This window comes from Talpa europaea (assembly GCF_964194135.1).
Source record: "Talpa europaea genome assembly, chromosome: 7".
In the NCBI taxonomy this organism is placed as follows: domain Eukaryota; kingdom Metazoa; phylum Chordata; class Mammalia; order Eulipotyphla; family Talpidae; genus Talpa; species Talpa europaea.
In genome coordinates, this window is record NC_140074.1 from 101202958 (window position 1) to 101227642 (window position 24685).

Below are 24685 nucleotides of genomic sequence, written 5' to 3' on the forward strand. Positions count from 1 at the left end.
CCAGGAACTTCCAGGGCCCTTCCCAGCCCTCCTCTGCAATCGCTCTGCAAAAGCTCAGAGTGACAACTCCCTGAGCTGAGGTTAGGAGTGAATCTCTCTGTCTGTATTGACAGTGGAGTCACATTTTCAGTGTCCATCCTCACTTTTATAAGACAGTACCGGCTTCAGAGTAAAAAAACTGTTCACATACGGTAGATCTAATAAACCTCAAAAGGTTCCTATTTTTGAAACTATTTCCTTTTATTTAGCGCCCTTGATAGATGCCCATCCTTTTTTCCTTTGTTCCTCCACTCCTATTCATTGATTAGGTCAAGATTTCGTAGAAAAATGTCAGCTATCAATAGCCAGCTTATGGAAAGTACCTAAGTGCCAGGGACAGATGAGTGGATTAAGAAGACAGATGTGGTGCATATACACAAAGGAATAAGCTATAGTGATTAAAAAAAAAAAAAAGATGAGTTCTTGCCATTTGTGACAACAGGGACAGAACTGGAGGGGATAATGCTAAGTGAAATAAATCAGAAGAGAAAGACAAATACTGAATGGTTTCACTCATATGTGGAATATCGAGAAACAAAACAAAAGGTCAGACAAAACCAAAAATAAACCCTAGAAATCTGAGTAAAATTGAGGCAATCAGAGGGGGAGGGGAGGGTAGAAAGCAGAGGTGGGGAGGGGCCCATGGACTATGTTGGAGGACTGAGGGTGCCTTGGGGGTGTGTGTGGTCACATACATCTGAAGAGGTATGACCCTATACCTCTGAATTATATGCAGTGTTTTAAACCAATGCTTCCTCAATTTTAAAAAAGCAAAAAAAAAAAAAAAAAAAAAAAAACCCACAACATTTTAAAAATAAAAGTATCATGCTGGGATCTCAGAAAAGAGAGAAATAATTCTAGAAGTTGACGGTAACAATTAAAATAGTCTATGCAGTTAAATAAATGAAACTTTAGCAGCTTTTATTTGCAGTTTCTGAGGATGCTAGATTTGATGCTGGAGACACTGATTATCTGTCCCTATTGGGTCAACTACAGCTCTTCTTACAGGCAACTTCTCTTATGTTGATGTAGACAAATCTTCTGAATTATTTATTTAAAAAAACAACCTGACGAACTCAATGGGAATAACAAGATAAAGCCTTGAAAGAAAGTTTAATGAACTGTCCTTGAATAGCCCAATTATTGTATTTCCTTCTTTTGTAGATGGAAAGGAAGGCGATACCATAGTTTTACCTGCTGCCTTAGCTAGTATTAAGATTCCAGGCCATTCTAAAATAGACTTTCTGGAAGCTAAAGGAAATTACCTTACTAGTATTTCCACGAGTGAGGTTGATTTCTCCTGGTTCACTGATGGTTCATATTTGAAAGCTGAAAGTGGCAAATGTATACACAATATCAACACCCTTTGATGTAATGGAAGCAACACCTTTGCCTTTGGCTACAACAGCACAACAAGGCACATTTTACAGGCTCCTGCTGGCCTGTACCCTAGCCAAGGAAGCTCCACTGTTAATAAGGACAGAGAGAGATTCATTCCTAACCTCAGCTCAGGGAGTTGTCACTCTTGAGCTGATTAAGGAGGAGGACTAGGAAGGGCCCTGGAAGTTCCTGGAAGCCTGAGCATGTGGCTACTGCCAAGTGCCTGGAGGGAGAGGAGGAGGGAGGGGAAAGAGAGTCACTGAGAGTCATTTTATCTTTCCTTAATTATTTGTTTGTCTCAATCAATTAAAATTTTTTATTTTGTAAAGAGGCAATTTTAGACTCCTGATAATGTGTAGAGGCCTCCAGATACCAATTGAAAAAGATTTTCCATTCAGTTTTAATAATTTCAGAGCTGTGGTTGTCCAATTCAGTTTTAAGAAAAGTTTGGGGAATTCAAAGTTTCCCCATCATGGCTGTTGGTGTCCATTTAGTCCAATTAGGTACAAATGCATATGAGAACGCTCCATGATTCTGATTCATTTCTCTGGAAGGTGCTTCTGAGGAGGAACACCCTTAAATATTTAGTAACTGGGACCCCACTTTTCTTTGTTTTTGGAGATAACCAATGGCCTAAATGGCCACTTCCTTTTAGGACAACCTCCATCTCTAGCAGCAAACAGGTCCTGGTGACAACAAAAATTTCCAATGAAGACAGAGCCTGTGTCTGAGAGGCTCCATGCTAATCCAGGTGTTCAGGCATGGCACCCTCCCGGCAGGAACCTGATTCCCACAGGAAGGAGAAGTCAGCACTGCCCCAGGAGGAGCGGAGTGGTCTCCCAGGATCCAACAGAGGCTGACACCATCCCAATTAGGAGTGGCCTGATTTTCAGAGTGGAACAGGCTGAAGAGCTTTGGGTACCTCCGAGAGAACAAGGCCTTAAGCAGAAAAAGGAAAGTTCCAATAAGTCTCTGGAGAGCTCAATGCCAAGTGGGAAACTTGGATCCGGAAGACTCACTCTCCAGACTCCAGGGTCTATGAGGAAGCAGTAAGCTTGAAGGGCTTGTGGATGCCCATGTCTTTTTCCCACAAGCCCTAGGGGTGTAGGGGGTCTTCCTCTGGATCCCCCTGCCAGCCACTAAGAATGTTGACCTCACACAAAATGAAATCAGACATTTCTAGCAAAATGGGTTTATTTAGAAACAACATCAGAAAGGCAATTTGGAAAGTGGTGAGACACATACTCAACCCTCCCTCTCCCTGATCAAAAGCCAGCACCCACTTGTATAGAATGTCACCTCCAGGACGACGTGGATGTCATCTGGCTCCTTATTCCCTAGTGTCCAGAGTAGTGCCTTACATATAGTAGGTGTTCAATAAGCCTTGTTGAACAGATGAATTTGATGACTGAATGGTTGCCAGTTCCCTACACATTGACCTTTGACCTCCAAACCCATTCTCTGTCAGTCTTCCCTAGTTTATGATACTTATTGAATGCCTACTCTATGCCACACTTTGTGTAAGGGGTTATAGAACCCATGACAAGATAATGTCTTTATGGAGCTGATATTCATGAAGGTGATAGGTGCCTTGGAGAAGTAAGGCAAGGGAGAGAACCTATGTTGCTGGGGTGGGAGGAGCTACAATTTTAAATCTAGTGTTTTGGGAAGGCCTTTCTGAGAAGGGGACAGCTGAGCAAATCCTCCACTTGAAGCAGGTGGAAGATTAAAGGAGACTCCCTGTAGGGGCCTCTCTGGTAGCCTAGAGGTTAAATCTCAGCATTATCACCACCACTGTCTGAGTTCAATCCCCAGCCAGGGAGCTGACCCACATGTGGTGCAACAGACCTTTCCTGTCTCGCCCACTGCTCCCCTTAGCAGCGTGTTTCAGTGAATCCACCTGTTTCGCTCCCCACTCTGTCTCTGGTGAATTCTCTCCCCCCTTACATCTCAGGTGTATACCCCAGTTCTTCTATGCCAAAAAAAAAAAAAAAAGACTCCGTGTAGGGGAAAGCATTCCTGGAAAAGGAACACAAGTGCTAAGGCCCTGTGGTGGGGCCAGTCCTGGCATATACTTCTCAGGAAGTAGCAATATCTCACTTTCTCTCACCTCCACATCCCGACCTCCACATCCTGCCCTTCAGTGAATCCTATAGTTCTGCCTGCTGGTTTGTAAGTCTACTCACTCCCCTCACTTCCACTGCTACCTTCCCCACGTGACTGGATCCTGTGCTGTGCTTGTCTCAACTTCTCCACCTGTCTTGCCCGCTGCTCCCCTCAGCAGTGTATTTCAGTAGATCTCCCTATTCTGCTCCCCACTTTGTCTCTGGTGAATCCTCTCACCCCCCCACCCCCCACCTCAGGTCTACATATTGAAAGGATGGAAGGCTATGTTCTCCTGCCACATTCTAAGCTGGTTTCCAGGCTCTCTAAGTTGTCTAAGTGCCAGGGTGGAGGAGGAGGTATTTGGTCTTCCCTTCCCTCCCTGCTACTTATCTACTTAACAGCCCTGATGACCTTGGGCCAGGGGGGAAGGGCCTACTCTGAGGGGGCATCTCACTCCCATTAGCACTGTTAACAGCCCCTGGGGAGCCAGAGGTCACCAGGTCCTAGCTTTGAGGCCATCAGCAGTCCATTAGCCCCATTCTTCCTCCCGCTCAACCCCCACTGCAGCCTCAGGACCTGCCCTGTACTTCCTGGCAGGGCTTCTGTACCTTCGCACCAATCTCAGAAGGCCTCAGAAGCCACATCTAGGGGTAAGGCACTGTCAGTCGATGCAGGGTAGCTGTGGAGGGCAAAGCAGAGCCTGGGAGGTGTGAACACCTGAGTGGCTGGATCCACTGAGCAGGTGGAGAATAGGAGAGATCTGGGCCTTGGGGCTAGCAACTTAACACAAAGTCCCCTCTGTCCCTTTGCCATGTTGGAGCTGTATGCTGTTCTCTGTTGTCCCCTCTAGAGTGTGTGAAGTGCCTTTTACTCAAGAGGAGCTGTGTCAGGTCAGTTAGCCAATCAATACATGTCCATTGAGCTAACAAATCATCAGACCTTGGACAAGAGGGCAAAGACTTGGACTCTCCTATTCCAGGATTCCTTCACCCACCAATGACTATTTATTGAGCACCTACTGTATGCCAGGCCATGAGACATCTCAGCGAGACAAACATTCCAGTGAGAGAGATGGGAGATGAACATATGAAAGAACAAATGGGACAATTTCCAAAAGGAAAGGGACATGCAGGAGATAAAGTATGGTGGCATGTGAGACAAGGATGGGGTGGCCACTGCAATCTGAAGATTTGGGGAGGCCCTCTTCGTGGAGCTCAGTCAAGGAGCTTGGCAAGTGGAGAGCAAGGAGAATGTGATAGATATTGGGGACAGTAAGTGCAAAGGTCCTGAGGTAGGAAAGGAAGCGAGGAAGCCTGTGAAGCTGGAGGGAGAAAAAGGATGAGATGACACAGGGAGGGGGGTTGGATAAGGTAACCCTAGGAGCTTGGATTCTCATTATTATGCAAAGGGGGAGCAGGCTGGGTAGAGGGACACGCCCTCCCTCAAATGTCACAGCATCCCTCTGGCTATGCACAGGCTGCAAAGAGGGCGGTGGAGAGGTCCGTGAAATGGTTCACCCTGTAGGGCCCTAACTGGGCAGGGAGAGTGGAGAGGAGGGCTGGACCAGGATCTGCTTGGAGTCTGAGTCACCAGGAATTAGAATCCTCATGAATCTTAGAATTACACTCTCCTAATTAGAACTAGAATTAGAAGCCTTAAAAAATCTCGGTATCAGAAACAGGCCAGAAGCTCAGGGGGACATGTTCTATCTCTGTGACCTCAACCTCTGGGTCTCACCCCAGTTCCTCTGAAATAGCCCTTCCTCCACTCCATATTCTAAGTTTAGCTGTGGGTAAAACTATCTGGCCCCTCCATTCTCTCCCCACCCAGTCCCAAATGTATTGGGGGGCAGCAAAGGGCCACTGCTGAAAGCCTGCTTCCCCCAGACTCCCTCAAGCTCCCATCCTAAGCATCTAGCAACGTTTCTGTTTGCTTCTCATGCGACCCTCCGTTGTTCTCCCCATTTTGTAGGTAGAGAAACTGAGCCTCAAGGAGGTGGAGTCCCTCTGTGAGGCCCCAGACCTCAGGTGGAGTGGCAGAGAGGGATGGGGGAGGTGCGCTGGGCTGGGTATTTTTAGCACTGCTGGCCCTGCCTGGGAGAGGAGGAGAATCAAAGCCGGTCTTCAAGGGAGGAAGAGCGTAAAGTGATGTCTTAATTGGGATCCTCGAGGAGAAAAACTGTTACAAGTGCTCAATTATTTTATAATGAGTCCGCCAGTGCAAGGAGGGAGCCACAAACATTTGCAAAGCTGCAGTGTGTGTGGTGCTGTGTTGGAGGTGGGGAAGGATGGAGGTTCTTTCTCCGGGTCACCCGCTTGAGCCAGAAGGGCCCTCTGGCCCCACCGTAAGTCTCTGTGAGATGCTGGTGGAATTTTAGACATGGTGGGGGATACTTGGGTGAGGATCTAGCATCTGAGAGACACTCCCTGTTTGTCCTCGACTCAGTGGAAAAGGGGCGTAGATTCCAGAAGTGGGGTTGCTGTGGGCTGGGAAGAGGGGCACCCAGATAGGACAGACTTACATTTTTCTCTGTCTGGGTCACCAACAACTCCACACTCTCCTGTGCCTCTCCACTGCCTTCCTGATCCTCTAAGATATGGCCTGTGGACCCCTCAGATCTTCTTTCATCACCACACATTCTAAGCCAGGCCTGGCAGCTTCCTGCCTCTAGACCTTTACTCAGGCCATTCCTGCTGCCTGGGCCACCACCTTGGTTTTGTTCACATCTGAAAACTTTGTCATCTTTCAGGGGCTGGTTCAACTGTTTTCTCCTCTGTAAATCATGTTGTGCTTCTCACCTGCCAGCAAGCTGTCCCCAGTATGGAAACCAGCCCCAGTGGGCACTCAGTTAGCTCCATGGGGATTGGACTGAGATTTCAGAATTCTGAAAAGCCTGAACAGTAGGGACCAGGATTTCTGGGACTCCGAGAAGAGTCACAGCCTAGAGAAGCTTTCCACAGTCGTCAGTGAGACATCAGACTCCCCAGGGGGGCCTGGCCCCTGGCAGGCGGTCAGGATGAGTGAGGCAAAGCTGAGCCTGATGGTTTCCATTAAAAAATTTAAATTTCAAACTAATTTTTAAAGCAAGATTTTGCCTTCACAAGTCTTCCTGGAAATGGAACAATGGCTGGGAAATAAGAACCCAATGTAGAATGATTTCAGGGGTGGGGGGCACTCAGGATGTAGCCCCAGGGGCCCCTATGTCCCCATCTATGAAATAGAGTGGCCAATAGTATCGTAGTTCTGAGGCCCCTGGAGAGGGCTGAGGTCCCATTAAAGAGGCTCAGTGATGGCTGTAAATGGCCAGTGTGGGGGCTGGGGGGGAGTTGTGAACAACCCAGCATCTTAGAGGCAGGGAGAGGGGCTCCTTGGGGTCCTTCCCAATGTTGCTCTCTGGCCCACGATTAGGAGTCTGGATGCAGCTGCCAGAGCGGCAGGGAAGTAGGAGCAGGTGTCTGTGGGAGAAGGGAGGGCTGTCCCCAGAGGCCCATGAAGCTGAAGGCTGCAGCTTGAGGCTGCCAGGGTTTCCTCCTGCAGTCCTGGGTGGGCATTGCCCCATTTCACAGGTGGACAGGGCCCCAGAGGTCTGGGAAGTGGGAAAGGGAGAGGAAAAGCAACAGAGACCCCAGTCTCTGCCTCATTCATTTATCCATCCCTTCATTTATCTTTTTGTTAGTTTTTTCTTTTGCTCACATTCCCATATCCCCCTTCCTGCCCTTATTTAAGGATGCATTTTTCCAGTTCCTACTGTGATGCAGACCCCATTCCCAGTGTTTCAAATAACAGGGCAGCTCTGCCCCTAGGCCCCTCTAGTTGGGGGTGGAGGAGATAAATGTCTTCCAGGAACTGTTGTTGAAAATCCATAGTTACAGCTACCAGTCATGCTGAAGGTCTGGGGGAGGAGTTAAGGGACTCCCTGGTTAGGTTCACTTATTTGCCCCAGAGATTTCTTCTGCTTCCCTTTGAAACCTAAGTCAGCTCAGGTCACCTCTTTGCTTAAGATCTTCTCTGGGCTCCCTACTCTCTCAGAGACAAAGTCAAAAGTTTCTTAAGGCCTCAATGCTCCCCCTAATCCTCCTAACCTGAGCCCACATCCCTCTTGCTCTTGTTCTCTTTGCTCAGCCATATGGGCTTCTTCTGAAACTCAAAAAAACTAGTTCTACCTCAGGGCCTTTGCACGTGCTATTCTCCCTGCCTAGACAGCTCTTTTTCCAGGCATCTTTATGTTTCTTCCTTCACCTCCAAGTCTTTTTCAGTGAAATCTTCCATGACCCAACCTAAAATTGCAAACTTCCCCCCACCCCACCCCTGCTTTATTTTTCTCCATAACACCTGGCATTCTAATTCTTCATTCAGCTTGTTTATTTCCTGCCTCCTGCACTACACTTCAGCTGCGCAAGGGCAGGGATTCTGTCTGTTTTGTTGCTCTATCCCTAGCAGCTGACACAGTGGTTAGCACACAGTGGGTGCCTAACAAATATTACTTGAATGATTGATAGGTTTGTTGTCTGCAGGATGCCCTTCTTGCTCCAGTCACCAGTTTGGACTTGACTGGAGAGGAGAGTGAGGGTGGGTGGCTGCCATCCCATTTCCTCTGTTCCCTTCTTCCACCACATGAGCCTCTGGGAGAGGAGGCCTTTTTGAAGAACTTTTGGCTTCAATCTGATATTTACAGCTACATTTGGCACCAGAGGAGAGAAAGAGTGAGTGACAAGAGCTTCCCCCCATGCTACACTGGCACCCAAGCCTGACGTACAGGGAAGAGGGTGTGGGAGAACAACCAGTGTGATTCACAGCAGGCAAAGGGAGCCTATTCTAGTGGTCCTGTAGAGCCAGATCTCAACACACCAAGCCTCAGAGCCTAATGGATAAAATGCATGTCACCCTCTGGGACTTTGTGAGCAGATGTGAGCTAGCGAATGTAAAGTTCTTGGCACACAGTAGGTGTTCACCTTCTATCGATGATGCTCTCAACTAGCTCTATGACATCCTTGAGGGGGACCCTGGGCAATTCTCCTGTCTCTGAGCTTCAGTCCACTTCTTTTTTAAAATGGGGAAGTTGATACCTATCTTGTACCTTTGTTAAGGAGATTCTACTTTTTTTTAAAGTTGATTTTTCCCAGGCATCATCCTAGGTGTGAGGGATGTAGCAGTGAAACATAAACATTTTTGCCTTCAGAAGAGACCATTCACATTACAATGTGAATTCACAGAACAAATAAGTAAATTATATACCATATCACATGGGGAGAGTGAAAAGAGAAAAATAAAGCTGGGGAAGAGACCATAGAGTGGGGAGAGATACAATATTAAACAAGGGATGCAAAAAGACATATTTTTGAGAGGAGACATTTGAATAGCGACTGAGGTTAGTGAAAAATTGAGGTAGGCAGAGATCTGGAGGAAGAGCATTCTGGCAGAGGGAGTATAGGAGCAAAGGCCCTGGGGTGGGCAGTACCTGATATGTTTGAAGAATAGCAAGGAGGGTGATAGAAGATAAGATCTTAAAGGTAATGGGGGACACTGAAGGTCTGGCTGAGAGGGGAGTACTGGGAGTAGAAGGCTGTCACATCCAAGGCTGTGATGTATGAGGAGGCTGTGATGTGTGCTTCCCAGTGAAGCAGCCTCCCTCCTGGGCCCTTCAGGGGTTCAGCCCTGCCTTCCCCACCTGCAGCTCTGATTCCACTCCTGGTGTGGAAGCTGCAGGTGGCTGGTGGCTGCCTTTGATGGGATCCAGGCAAGAGCTAACATTAGGAGCACTGGAGTAGACTGGAAGACAGCTCATTCTTTTTTTTTTTAAGTAACATTCCATTGTGCATTTAATATTTCTTTTCACAATATTTTGTCATTTCTTAGAAAAATTATTGCCTCTAACTTGTTTCTTTTTTTTTTAATTTTATTTTTATATTCCCCATACAATTGCAACCCCCTTATTTTGACCCCATTCCCTCCTTTCCCCGCCCCCATCCCCCCATAGAGTAACTCTGGTTCATAGCTGTTTGTTGATTTTGATTTTTTTTTAATTTTTTCTTTCTTATAGTTATTCTTTTTCCTGGTCCCTTATTTAAGTTTTCTAGATTCCTGCTATGAGTGAGACCGTCCGGTATTTTTCTTTTTCTTTCTGGCTTATTTCGCTGAGCATGATCCCTTCCAGCGCCATCCATGTTGCTGCAAATTGCATGTGTTTATCTTTTTTGAATGACAGCTCATTCTTTGGACTTTGGGAATTGAGGCCTCAAACCTGATCTCCTGACTTCAAAGTGCAAGAAGCAGACTGTGGATGGGCACAAAGACACATGCTCGCATGAAATCCACGTTGCTGCTGATGTTACCTTAGGAAATTTAATCTTTTCTATTTGGAAAGTTTGTGATTTAACTTTTTCCCATGGCAGAAACCCCTAAAGATGTCACTGGCACAACCAGGAACAAACTGAAATTGTTTCAAAAGCAAAATGATAAAAACTTTCTCTTAACCTCCCACTACCCTCTTGAGTGGGGGTGGTGTGCATTCAATCTTCCAGCCCCTAGAGGTTGGCCAAGCTGATTGATAGTGTCCCCCCCAGGGCCCTGGGGAGGAATGACGCCTGCTTCACCCAGCCTGAGCTATGTGCTCACATAAAGCCTTGAATTCCCTATCTTGTTCCCCTCACTGCAACCCATTCTGTGCTTAAGTCTTGGCTCCACCGACAACCTAGAAGGGATCCTGGGAAGATGGTGCCCCAGCACTGGGTGCTGATCTGGGGCCATGCCTACATGCTCCCAATACACACACATACACACACACATAGGCACACACAGGCACACACATACAAACATAGGCACACACAGAGCCCCGCCAAGATGTCTTAGGCCAGCCGCTCAGGGTCATGAGGGTTGTGGCTACTTGCACCTTATGCGAGGTACAGCTCACTACCTCCCAGGGCAGCCAGCTCTGACTTTAAGCTTCTGGGATCGTAGAAAAGTTGTTTCTTCTGCACCAGTGCTATGTGCAGAAAGAGGCTCTGCTTCCATATATTACAGACCCTGGTTCCACCCGCCACGCATTCCTGGCTCCTATCACCAGCCTGTTGTCCCCTCTATGTTCTCTGCCCCCAGGGGCCTCCTCACTCCCATTCTTACTGCAGTGCTGGCTCTTTAGGCATCAGGGAACTGGGGGGCGGGGGAAGATGTGAACCTTGGAATTTCTCTCCTCTGAGAAGGGAGCACAGAACAGTTGTTATGAGTGTTACTCTAGAGTCGGCCACTTCATGGCTGGGTGATCCTGTAACATCTCCACGCTCCGGTTCCCTTCATCTATAAAATGGCAAAAATGCTCTAGCTGGGGGGAACTGGAGACAGGGATGGAAAGGCTGCCTGGAGAGTTCAGGGATAAGCTGAAATGCCCTGGGGTCTTTGGATCTCCCCAAGAGGCAGGACCCCGCATGTACAGCTGAGCTGCCAGAGGATATGAAGAGGGTCTGCTTTCTCCAAGCTGCCCACCTTCCCCATTTGAGAGTTCCCTGTTGGGAGAGCTCTTCCACCCTTGCACACCCCACCCCCCAGCTTCCTGACTGAATGAGGACTCCTACCCCTCTGTCACTCTGTCCCCTTCTCATCTTCTGAGTACCAGTTGCAGGGGCCAGACACAGTCAATTTGCAGGGGATTCTGGAGTAGCCAGAAGCATTAGAAAACTCAGCCAGGATGCTAGGGAGGGACCTGGGCCTGCAGTGGGGGAGGTGGAGTTTCTCTCCAGGCTCCAAGATGATATTTATCATCCCTATCCTGAGGCCTTAATGGACTTTAAATGGAGTCAATATTAATTGCCCTCGTGCTGTGGATGGGCCAGCCTAGGGGGAGACTTTCCTCCAGCTCTGGGACCTAATTCCTCAACACAGTCCAGCACTGAACCTATTGTGAAGATTTACATAGGCCTTGATGTCAGTAGGGTGGACACTTGGAACTGAGGAAGTAAGGCGTGGAGAGAGGCGTTGTGTTGGGTCTGGAGATGTACTAGGGGAACTGTGTGCTCTCATACCACAAGTCCTCCTGGTCTGTGGGCACAGGGCAGGGCTGTGCCCCAGGAGAGGATGATCCCACTCCCTGAAGCTTACTGTGAGATTCAGGTTATCGCAGTGTGTTTATTAATCACTACAGACAGGATGGGGCCGGGCAGCTCCATAGGGAGTCAGGAGGGGAAGAAGCCCAGAGTGGCAAGGACCAAAAGGATAAGGTCAGGACAGGCAGTGTCCTGGGGGGGGGGGGTAGGGTGGGCAAGGCCTTTTGGATCTGCCTCCTAGGATAATGGGGATCTCCGGAAGGGGGAAATCTTCCCTCAGCTTTGGGCTCTTTTAAAAATTAATGTTAGGAGGCATATGGAATCCTTGAACATGGTATAAAGGCACAAAAGACTTACAGACCTCCCTCCTGTTCCCCCGAGTCTCCCACTTTCCCTCTCAGTAGCTTATTTCCGATCTCTCTTTACAGAACATTCTACCAAACACCCGTGTGTGTGCATATAAAATCCTGCCTAAAAAAGAATCCTGATGATGGCATCCAATACTCTCTTCTACACTGTTTTTTTCACTGTCTTAAAGAACTTTCCTTATTAGATTCATGCAACAAATACATAATGAGCACCTACTGAGTGTTCTCATGTAGCCAAGCAGGCCAGAACCCTGCCCTCACTGCTATGCTCTGTGCTCACCTTTCAGGGAGGTCATGCAGGCTGTTCCTATTACAAAGTAAGTAACTTTGGATGGAAGTCTTAGAACCTTCGTGTAAGCAGGTCATGGGATAAATTCCTTGACATGGAATTCCTGGGATAAAGGTGACCAGGTGTCACCAGACTGGTTGAAAGATCAGGGTTTAGGCTGTGGGCAGGGCGGTAACGCAATATGGAAGTGCTGCTGATGTGAGTGGAGAGGGAAGTACGGGAATCCATGGTCAGATGTGCCTGGAGAAGAGCAGCAGAGGAGCCCCCTCTGCCATCACGAAGCTCATAGTCTGCGGGAGGCTGGGGACAGGTCTGGGAGTGTGAAGGGTCCAGGGAGGCTGTCAGGAGGAAGAGGCCTCCTTAGTGAGTGCCCACCTTGTGCCTGTTGCTGTCCTGATGCCTCCCCATGCTTTACCTGAGAGATCTGCATTCCCTGTTTTCATCCAATGAATAATATGAGGACCTACTAAGTGCTGGGCACTGTACTAGGGAAGCATCATGCCCATCCCATAGCAGATGAAAATGTGGGATCTTCCTTGGTTGTGGGGCAGGGGAGAGGGTTGCAAGGTCCAGCAGGTGGACTGGAGCCCAGAGTAGTCAGAAAGCAGCTCTATGCATTTGCTGCCACACAGAAACAAAGGAAGAAAACAGGCCCCTTCCCAGGAGGCCACATCTCCAAAACTCCAGATTTTTTGCTTTACTAATGCAAATATACTTGTAATTTTTCTTAATATAAATAAGATCACATATTAGGCATATTTTTCCTCTTGATTCTTTTGGTGGGTGGGCAGGGAGCGGAGACAGTATATCTTGGCCAATGAACTCTCCATTGTTAGGCCTTACAGTCAGACTCTTTCTGTTTTGGATTGCGGCCCAATTCAAAGAAGAGGAGACTGAGGCCAAGGGCCTAAGCCAGCCCCCTTGCTGAGGAAGGAGGGGTGAGGGCCGGTCCTGCAGAGGCCCCATCCTGGAGTGATGGCCCCATGTGGGGACAGCGCTGGGGGGGGGGTGGGGTGAGGAGGAGGCAGGCAGTGCCCACCAGGGTAGAGGGGGGCTGAGTAATTGGCCGGATTATCCCAGCAGGGAGGCCTCCCTGGGGAAAGCTATTTTTAACTCTGAGAGAGGCTGACTAGACTTCCCTCCCTCCCTCCCTCTCTCTATTGCCCTTTATTCTTGTCATCCTGGGGCCTGCAGACCTTGCCCGCCTTCCTGGAAGCTCTGTCCCTTCAGAGGAAGGAAGAGACGGCCTGTTTAACCCCACACAGTTCCGCCGGGTGGCTCTTCAGTACCCCTGCTCAGAGAGGAGCAAAAAGAGGTTAAGAAAGTTTAAGGGTATTTCAAAGGTCTTGCTGGCCTGTCTGCATCCATCTCTTTCACCAGCAGCCCCTTGAAGATACGGAGAAGATTAGAACCCACATCAAAAATACATTAAATAGGAAAAGGGGTAGATTATCTGTGTCACAAAACAATCCTTGGACAAATTGAAGGAATGGAAACTGGCATGTTGCCATCTTGTTCCTCTAGTTTCTTAGATCTGTTTCTTTGGGACTGGTCTCCTTTCAGGTGGGATCACCCCACATGAGGACAAAGGAAACACTCTGCTTTTCCCAGGGGATCCAGCCAAAGTTCTGGAGCTGGTTCTCATTTGCTGGTTTTGATCACATGTCCAATGGTTAGCCAGTCACGGCACTTCTCACTGCCAGGCCCAAGTCACTGCTCACCTCTGGGGCCTGAGTGTGCAGGCCAGGGCAGGTGGCCCCGGAAACACATGGCAGAGAGTAAGGGGTATGAATGGGCGGGTTCCTCTTCAAGGCCCCCAGAAGAGGGGCCTGAACAATGGGAAGACATGGACCACCAGAGACCCTAAAATCACACATATAGGACAGAAACCCTGCCTGGAGGTGGGGAGATGGAGCACAGATGAAAGTTGGTGCCTCCGGCCCTGGCCCAGCCTCGCTGGCCTCTATTAACATGTCCTCCTGACAGCTGTAGCTCCAGGGGAGGTGGGAGGAGGGGCGAGGGCAACGGGCTGAATGTGTCAGAGCCTGTGTTAGAGGGAAATAAGTCAAGTGGCCAGCTCCAGGCTGAGCTGATCAATTCTTGCTTCCTGATGGGTGGGAGGAACTCAGTGTCCTGTTTCCAGGGCTGCCATCCCTTCCTGAATTTCTGTTCTCCTCAAATCAATGCTGCAGGGTCAGCCAGGGGCCTGCGGGTGCCTGGGGGTGGGGCGGTGTGTGGCTGTAAGGGCGCAAGATAGTCATTTCCTTGACCTCTGGGGCACCTCACTCATCCGCAGCTTCCTGACACGGGCCACCTGCCCTGGCCGGCAGACCTCGGGGACATACGGGCACCTCAGATTGTTCCCAGGAATCCCTTTCACCAAAGGAGCTCTAGCCCTCTGGGTGTCACTTCTTCACCTACCAACAGGGCAAGCATCTCTCTGTCTATCAATAACAATATCATCCTGCATAATATGTTCACTCAAGTAAGTGTTTAACCTGAAGCCTGGCACGGGCCAAATGCACAACTGGCAGCAGCCATTGTTAGTGTAGCTGTTATTATCAAAGAGCATTTTTTGGAAAATGGGTTGAGGGAGGGGACTGGACTGAAGGCAGGACTCCTGAGTGGTCAGGGGCCCTTACTTCGTTTTTGGCCTCTGCAGATGCCATCCTTTGTCCCTTGAATTCTAGACAGGGCTTTATAGGGTGAGAGGCAGGGTGAGCCCCAGATCCTGGTCACCTGCCTGGAGGAGGAAGCAAAACTTTTACTGAGCCCAATTTGTGAGGGCTTGGTCTCTCTGTCCTGCATCTGCAGATGTGTTTACCACATAACCACTGTGTAACAGAACCTGGTCTGTAAACATGCCCAACAGAGTTTGTCCCCACGCTCATGGAGCTGACATGCCTTGGAAGTGACTGATGGTGAACAAGATGGCCCAGAGATCTACCAGTGAGGAAAGAGAACAAAATGGGATGGGGCACTTTGGGTGGGTCCTCTGGACTGCCTCTGATGGAAGAGCAATTGGGAAGAAAGCCAGCAATGTCATCAAACTGGAGACATCTCAGGACCTGGAAGGAGGGCCAGTGTGTCTGGAACATGAAGGCTAAGAGGAGTGGGCAAAATGAGGGTGGGCTGGGGCTTTGGTTCTGTTGCCTACTCTAGCAGAGTTTTAACTGGGCATGCCTGAGCCCATTTTGTGTTTCAAGGGTCTCTTGACTTGGCCTGTGCTTATGTCCAAAGGAAGCAAGAGCAATGTGGGTGGGTTCCCGGGAGGAGGCAGCTCTGTAGAGACTATAGCAGTGGGCGGAGTCCTGGAAGCATCCACACAGCTGCCTGGCAAAGAAACACAGGTGAGCAACTGGCTGGTTTTCATATCTTAATTAATGATGAATTTATGGCTGAAACAAACACATTGATGGTGTTGTGTTAAGACAAGATTATTACAAGAGCTGACAGCTCTGACCCTTGAACCCCAATGTGTGGGCACCACTCTCTAGCCCGCAACATTTTGACCTTGGAAGTAACTTCCTTTTCCTTAGGACTAGGAGGGACCAGGGCCCACCCTGGAGGAGAAGAAAGAGAATTTCAGCATATGGGGAGGCCAAATACACTCAGGGTGCTTGCCAGGCACACATGTTGCTAGAACTCCTAACTCTGGCTCATCTCAATAGCATCCCCTGCAGCCAAAGGGAGGAGGAGTATAAAGAAGGGATTGAGGTCTCAGCAGGGGGTGTGTGTCCAAGGTCCTCTACCTGTTCTTGCTTGATACTCTAACACTGGAGGGAGGCACCCTGGGACCCTCTCTGCTTCCCAGAGGGAAGCTCTGGGGCAGGTGTGTGAGCTGGTTAGAGAGAGACCCGTACACAGCCCTGCCCTCTGGTCCTCAGTTCCTGCATTGGAAACAGGGGTGTGTATCCCATAAGGAGGCTGGCACCCCACCTTGTCCAGGAAAGGGCTGTCCATCCAGGGCCCATAACAGCTGTGTGTGGGATATGATTATGATTAAAAATTGAATTCAGACCCACCAGGTAGGTGGGGGATTGGAAGGGTGGGGTATGGAGCCTAAAGGGCTGTGGCCTGGGGAGTCAGGTAGATACTTCTGTGGGGACATTCTTTGCTGGAATGTCCTTGGGCAAGACACTTGCTGTGTCTGTGAAATGGGTCTGATGATAGTTCTGTGGGAGGCTTTGGGCCCAGGGAGAAGTCCCAGCTTGCCTTAGTGAGCAGCTGAGTGGGAGCTCTGTGTGGGAAGTTGGGGCTGGGGTTGGTTTTTAGCATTGAGGGTACCCTGGCATACCTTCTTACCTCAGAACCTGTCCGAATCCTAGACACAGAGGTGCCCAGGGGTATTTCTGTCCATTTCGCAGCCAAGATCCTTTGCTGGACCCCTGGCTCTTTGTGGACTGTTGGGGGAACCTCGCAGGAGGGGCATCTGTAGGCCCAATCCTCCTGGGGTGGGAACCAGGCAGGTTTCCTGTTTGTTTAGAGGGAGAATTTCCTGATAGCTTTTGATCTCCTGGGAGGCTGTTCTCCTGGGAAGAGGAGGAAACCAGGACACCCTGGACCAGTCAGAAGTAGGGAAATGCGCTGGACTAGAACCTCCTGGGGTGCCCTTCTTTCTTTACTGTAGCCCTAAGCAGCTGTCGAGGCCAGGGGACAAATATTCTTGTGCTGGGGACATACCTGACTGGGTCCTGACTCCACCGACCTAGCTTTGTGACAAGCAAGCAAGCATTCCTCTCTGTACTTCAGCTCCTTTACCTGTAAAATAGGACTCATGAGCATGTCTACCCCATTGTCGAAGTGACAGAGTAGCAATTCCAGCCAGGTCCCTAATACAGAACATTGTGCATACTGAGTGCTCTGTCAATGTTAGCTCTTTTACCCAGTCAGGACTGTGCTAAGCACTTCAGGTATACTCAATACTCATTTAATGCTCACTATAGTTCCCAGAGGTAGGAATTCTCACTGTCACATTTGATAGTGGGGAAAACGAAGCATGAAGAGATGAAGTCATTTGCCTTTGCAGCTGGTCAATAGGACTGGTGGGCTCCAAACCCTGAACAGCCTGATGTCATTGAGGTCTCTGTATGGCCTAGACCAGGCTGCAATGACCTGCTGCCTAAGGCCAGCAGTTCGGGGGCCAGAAGCCTGGGGCAGGTGGGGCCTGCAAACTGCTCTGTCTGAGCCGCCAGCAATCTGGGCGGAGGCCAGAGAGCCATCCTCCTTGGTTAGAATCCTGCAGCCAGTCTCCCTGCTGTGCAGACACATAATTATATTTCACATTAAAGGGGAAGCTGGAGGCCAAGGGGGACAGGGAGCCCTTTGAGGCTTCTGCTCTGGGCACAAGCCTGCCTTCTTGGCCCACTTCCGTGATCCCAAGGTAGAGCAAGGGGTCAGATGGGTGATAAAATGGGGTCTCCTTGGGCCAGAGCCCAGCCAGGCTGGTCTGTTTGCCAGGATGAAAGGTTCGGCCCTGCAGGAAGCTGAGTGATCTGAGGTCCCAGACAATAGGCCCCAGGAGGCTGAGAGAGCAGGGCGAGTGGGGACAGGCTGGGAAGAAAACCTGAGCCTCTGGAGGTAGGGGTGTCGAGAAAAGAGGGTCAGATGGGGGTCAGGTGGAGAGGAAAAGGGAGGGGGGAGAGAGAGAGAGAGAGAGAGAGAGAGAGAGAGAGAGAGAGAGAGAGAGAGAGAGAGAGAGAAAGGGGGAAGGGGAGGAGCAGGGAGGAGAAAGCAGGAGATGGGAGAAGCCAAACAGCACAAGACAGGGAGGAGAGATGCTGTTGAAGAGGGGGAAATGATGTGTGTATAGGAGTGTGCATGCCTTGTGTGCAAGGGGAAAGGGTTTCTAGGGAATGTACAAGCCAGGATCTGTATGCACATATGCACACGTGCAGATACCACCCTGCATAAGCACTTATACGTGTATATGCACCTGTGCACCTGCAACGACCATGCGTGTCAGGGCCTGCATTTTGCATGTGTGGATGCAGATGCCTGAGCTGTGTACCCGGCTGCGTGCACGCGTGTGCACGCGTGTGTGCAAGATTCTCTTGCCTGGGTGTGTGCTTGCCATGCACCTGTGTCCCTGGGAGGACATGCCTCTGTGTGTGTGTGTGCTCACGCGTGTGCGCGCGCGCGCGCCCCAGTGCGCAAGTGGCTGGCGGTGTGTGTGCATGGGGTGGCCCGGGGCTGGGGGGGCGCGGGGCCAGGCCAGGACCCGGGTGGGCGGGGGCAACGGCGGTGCGGCGCGGGGCGGGCGTGCTCTCGGCAGAGAGTTAGAGGAGTTGCCGAGCTGGGCTCCGGTGGCAGCGGGGCGCGGAGCTGGGTGCGTGCCGAGCCTCAGCCTCCCGCCGCCTCCTCGCCCTCCATTCCTCTCTCCCCGCCTTGCCTCCCTCGGCCTCGCCGCTGCCACCGCCTCCCTGGGAACCGTAGCTGGGGGCGAGGGGCTGGCGCGGCCGGAGCGGGCCGGGAGGCGCGGGGCGGCTGGGCGGAGGGCAGCCGGCGGGGCCCTCACCGGGATCAGATAGCGGCCGGCGGGGGAGGGGGGCGGCTGGCCGCGCTCGCCGCCAGACCGAGGGACGGACGCGAGGCGCGCGGGCCACACGGAGCGCCCCGCTGCCGTGGCTGCCGTCCAGTCGCGCGCCCCAGACCCGCGGCCGGCCCCGGCAGCTCGGAGCCCCGGGCCGACGCGCCCTTTGGCATGGAGCACCCCCGGGGGCTGCCCTGAAGCGGCGGCGGCGATGCGGCCAGCGCGGCGGCGGCCGGGGCCAGGAGCGGCCGCCCGGAGCTCGGAGGACGCGGAGTGCGCCGCGCCGGGGCCGCTGGCCGAGGTAAGTGTGCGGCCGCCGGGCGCACGGGCTCCGGGGGGCCCCGCTCCGGCTCCCTGGATGCCCCCTCCCCAGCCCGGAGCGAGCACGAGGTGGTGCTGCAACAGGGAAGGTGGGGCGGGAGGGATTTTTCTTCCTCTCATCTCTCTCTCTGTGTGTGTGTTTTTCCTCCCTTGGTGATCCATCGGAGGAAATGCTGACTGCGAGCTTTTCTTCCCCTGCCATGTCTCTGGCTACAGCTACCAGGGAACTTTGCTCCTGGCTAACCTTTGTCCTGGGGGCGCTCCGGGAAACTTTGAGGTGCCCACCTATTCCCCTCTGGCCGACTTGCAGGAGGGGGCTTGGGAGGGTGTGTGGAGAGGCACTTTCCGGCTTGGCATCAGCCCTAAGCGTGACCTTCTCGGAGACCCAGGGATCAGCATTGGGGTGCGGAGGAGTGACAGACTGCTGGGGACCCCGAATATGCCCCCAGTCCGAGACTTGGATGTGTTTGGAGACGTTTCTCTTCCCCACTTCCTATTCTCTAATGGAGTAAAAATGTTCTGGAAATGGTTCTCTGCTTGCTAGGAGCCAGCCAGAGACAACTCCAGCCGCACCTTTTTGCTTTCAGAAGTCGGCCTTGATCTCAGAGGGGAGAGCATCTCAGTTGAGAAGCCCCCAGGGTTTCAGGGTGGTGATACTCCTCCATACTCCCCTGGATGTCCTGGGGAGAGGCAGGCTGAGGAACCAGGGACTCATTGGAACTTGCAAGTGGGTGGGGAGCTTCTGGGGGGCTTTGGATGGGACTTGAGATCCCAGCTGTGTCTGTGGTGCTTGTTATGTCAGGGTGTGCGCATGTCATGTGAATATTTTAAATCCTGGGATTGCAATGGGAGTCGCAGGAAAGTGTTTCTTTGGAGGTGGCTTTGATTCTGGGAGATTCTCCTGCTTCCCTACAGCCAGTACTTGTCTGGGGCCACCCTCCTCTCCATTTTCAGAGATCGTACCCATTTACGACCACTGGGTTGCCTGTGACCATTTCTACTTTCTTCTTCGCTCCCACTGCCCAGGCCTGAGTCCTGGAACCAAGTCTTGGGACCTCCTGCCCCACAAATCTATATCCCAAACCCTGGTTCCTGGGCTCTGTCTCCTGGGACTGCCGAGGCGCCCACACACTGCTGAATTCAGCAGCCACCACCTCGAAGGTGTGAACCCAGAAGGCTTAGCCTCTGGCCTACCCTTCAACCCCTCCCTGAGGTGGAAGGCCAGCCCTCTGCTGCCCCGCCCGCCCAGCCTCACCTCCTGCTGAATAGCTTCTGTGCAGCTGCTCATAGCAAGTCTCCACCCTGGCCCACCGCTATGTGGCTGGAGAGGGTCAGGGAGGGGAGATCCCCAATCTGGGGCTTATGGTTTTTTTGTACAGGTCTCTCTGTTCTGAGAACATCCCACCTTGGGCTGGGACCCCAAAAAGACTGCTCAGCAGTCTGCCTCTCAGCTTTCTTGTGGCCTCTCCCCTCCAACTTGGGGACCTGAGATCTGCGTGTCCAAGAAAGGGATCTTGGAAAGGCTCCCATCAGATGGAGCCAAGACCCCTAAGAGAACAGGGTGCAAAGGGGGAGGAGCTTGCTTAGCGCTCTGGGGGCAAGAAGGAAGACTTCACTGTGCTGGACCACAGGGAAGGCCCTTCTTGGCTGGCACCACTGAGTGCACACTGTGGCACACTGTGTACATGCTGGGTATTGTTGGCGCACAGCTGGCAGACATGCACTACAAGTGTCTTGGTTCCCCCACTCCAGATGAGGGCACAGTTGAGCCCCCTCCCCAGCCTGAAGGGGACAGATCTTTTGAGATCCATTCTTGCCCCCCACCCCCATGCCTAACTGCCATATCAGATCCCCATAGGACTTCAAGATTTCTCAGGAGGGGATCCCTTCAGGCAAGTTCCTGGTGGAGGGACATTCAGTAAGCTATGCTATGCCACTGCCAGACTTTCTATTCCAGGGCCATCATGTCCTTTCTCTTAGGTCTACCTGAAGCAGGACAAGGTAACACTGGGTGGCCCTATGACAGTGAAATAATAATGGCAGCAGAAATAATAATAGCAGTAACTGCCATAGCAGCACCCTGCAGTTATGCAGCTCTGGTACCAGTTCTGCCTGTGGACAGTTTCCTCTGGCTCGGTCAGGCCTCCGGTGCCCAGGGCCACAGTTGGCAGCACCTAGCATGGCACCTGGAGGCCTTGGCACATGTCTGGGGTGGAAGCAAATGCATCGTCACCCTCTGTGGCCCTTGCCTGGCCCCAGACTGGAGGCTGCCTGTGTCCCCTCAGAGCCCACCTGATGCCCACCTTCAGCCCCACTGCTCCCAGGCCTGGTTATGGGCTGGGCTGTCCCTCTGACAGGTGCAGTTGGTGTCTGCTACTGGGCCCCTGCCAGAGCTTTACTGTGAGTGACACATGGGCACACCTGCCCCTCCCCTGGGGCCTGCAACTGGAGCCCTGCCATGGGCTGGCATGGAGGAGAGGCTGGGAGGGAGGCAGCTTGTGGGCAGAGGAGAGGTGGAGGCTGGGCTGGGCTACTGGGAAGGTGTGGTGGGTGTGGGCTTGGTCCCACTGGACGACTGCACCAGGGGAATTGGCAGCAAGATAGGGAGGTGGCAACAGGGAAGTCTGAAGATGAAAGGGAGCTGGACTGGAACTGGGCCGTAGGCAGGGCAGGGAGGTAGGCAGGGCAGGGAGGTAGGGAGGCTTCAGCTGAGCCTTGAGGGTGGGGGTGGGGAGGCTGGCTGAGGCAAGTGGGTTTTCCAGAGGCCCTAGGGCCGAGGGCAGGACTAGAGCCCTCACTGGGCACTGGCCGAGGGCCCAGTGCTCTGCCAACTCAGCCATTTAATTTCCTAATGACCTTCCAGTGCAGAGGGTGGCATAGCTCCATTGTACAGGCAGGAGATCTGAGGCCTGGGGAGTAGTAGGAAGAGACTGTAAGCTGTGCCCTCCAACCCAGAGCCCTGGTGCACTCCTAGGCACAGAGCTGTTCTTCCCCTCATTCCACACTCTGCCTGGTGCTTATGTGTGCCAAGCAGGCTCCAGCGTGGCATCGCCTCCCATGCCCCATGCATTCTGTGGCTAAAGCCATGCCTGGTTTTCAGCCCCCAGATTGCTGGATCCCTGGGACCTAATGAAAACCTGGTACAAGGTGGGCTTGTGTGTGGGCTGCTTTTTCTGGCCCCAGAGCATTAGTGGGCGCTCTTGCCTCATTGTGTTGTTGTGGTAGACTCTGGGGTGGAGACCCTGGTGCCCCGCTGCACGGCTGTGGCCCCAGTGCAGAGTCCGGCATAGAGAAGCTGCTTAATGAATAGTTGTTGAGCAAATGGCGACCTGGCCCCTGTCCTGGAGGATCTCGCCTTTTGGAAGGGACTTTAAGGCAGACATTGAGGTGAGCCAGGCAGGTGATGTGACTGGCTGAGTCACTTTTCCTCTTGGGCTTCAGTTTGTCATCTGTGAAGTGGGATGGAAGACCCCTCTTCGGAGGATCCTGAGAGCATCCAGGACAGGGGAGGAGAAATGTGAGCCTCTGAACAGAAATGGGGGTGTGGAGGAGGGGTGTGAGTGTCTGTGAGGCCAGAGCCTTGGGGACCCGCATTCCAGTCCAGCCTTCTCTTGTGCATGTATGGAAACTCCTTCCCTTCACCCCCTTTTTGTGGTCTGGGCCTCCTTGAAAGAGTCAGGCTTAGGAGACCAGTGAGGGAACAAAAAAATAGGAGTTAAGACTTTGCTGGGACCCTCTCCTTTCCCTCTTACCTCGGGGCCCTGGCACTTGTCTGCCCTCTGCCTGGGGCCTCTTCCCCAGTTCTCTCACCACCTCAACTCTGGCCCAAATGCTCCCTCCCCGCCCCGCAATAGTCCCCCCCATCAGTCTTCTCCTCCTTTATTCTCTGGAACTGAGCCCCATCTAACACAGTGTGTTTTCTTTGTTTATCTTGTTTACTCTCTGTCTCCCCTGGAATGTAAACTCCCAAGTGCTTATACTCAGTGCTTGGCTGTGGCCTGCTCACTGCTCTGTCCCCAGAGCCTGCAGTAGTACCCAGGCTGTAGTAGGTGCTCAATAAACGTGGGGGATGAATGAATAGGTTGGTTTATCCACACAGGTGTGTGACACATAGTCAAGACTCAGTCACGATGGTCACCAGAGCTACTGCCCCATCCTGCAGATGAGAAGAGCCAGGCTCAGAGGGGAAATCACTGTCCCGGAATTGTGAGCTTGCCGGGGCATGGCTGGCACCAGACCTCTCTTCTGAGCCTGTGCCCTGCCATCTGTCTATGTGAGGTGGAGGGGGTTGGTATGTTTTTCCTTCCTTTCCTCTGCTTTGAGCTCTTTCTCTCTGTGACCCCACCTGCTGCAAGCTCTGGACCTTGTGTGTCCCTGGCACTTTGCCTGCTGCCAGCTCTGGCTGTCCCCGCCTCCTCCCTGGGAGGAGCAGCTGGCCCCATTGCAGATGCGAGCAAACTGAGGTGCAAGGAGCACTGCTGCCCTCTGGCTGCTTCCCCTGCAGGGCCAGGAGGCACAGGGCCAGGACCACAGGGGGTTCAGGGTCTCCAGTTTCTTGCCCAATTAAGCATTTCAGATGCCCCTTGGCTGTGTGTCTGTGTCACTGTGTCTCATTTCCCCTGCCTGCTCCCTTGTTTGAGATGACACCAGACTTAAATTTTTTTAAATTTGCCATTATCAACTTTAGCAGTTTCCCACTTGTAAAAAGAACCTACATGCTTTCTAGTTCACAAAGCTTAGCCCCTGCTACTCTGTCCGGATCTTCCTGCCTCTGACAAGTTGGGGGCTTGTGTCCCTTTTTGTGGATGAGTGGACAGGTTGTTAGGACTCTGCCAGGTGCCAGGCCACTTAGCAGATGTGTCCTGGGGCAGAGCTCACCTCTGGGGCAGAAAAAGGAACAGGTCCTCTCCAATTCTCCCCTTGTTGCAACCTCTGACCTGCCTCTACCCTGTGAGGGTGTGTTCTGGGGGGAGGGTGATACACGCAGCTCCACGTGGGTGCAGGTAGCCCAAGGCCCAGAGAGGAACCATTCTAGCCAGAGGTAGCATAACTCCTTAGAAGCAAGGTAGGAGACAGAGGTTTCCCACTTCCTTGCAGTTGTTTGGAGACTTGGGAAACTGGGAGAGGTAGAGGTAGAGAGGTGCTGACCTGTGTGAGTGTGTGTGTGTGTGTGTGTGTGTGGTGTAGAAGTTGAAAGGCTGAGGGCAAGAGAGGTCAGGGAGGGGCTGCATGACCCTACTCCCTGTCTACCTCCCCCTTCTTCCAGCTGCAGCCCGAGCCCCCTGAGCTGGCGGCTCCAGCCCTGCAATTCTCCAGCACTTAAAGCAAAAATAAATCGTTGCCGGCAGCTGGTGTTCTGGGTGGCAGCAGCCGCACCACCCCCCTGCCCCGACCCTGAGCCTCTGGGCTCCTGGTTCTAGGCCAGGACCAGAGCAGGCTTCCACTTAGACCTGTTGGGTCCCTGGAGGACTGGGGAGGGCCGAGGGGAGCTGCCCCATCTGTCCCTTCACAGGACTAGAGTTTGGCAAGGTTCAGAGAGTGTGGAGAGCCTGGCTGGGTCTTATGGAGGCCAGAGACAGATGATTATCTGTGGCTCCCAAGGATGCTGGGATCC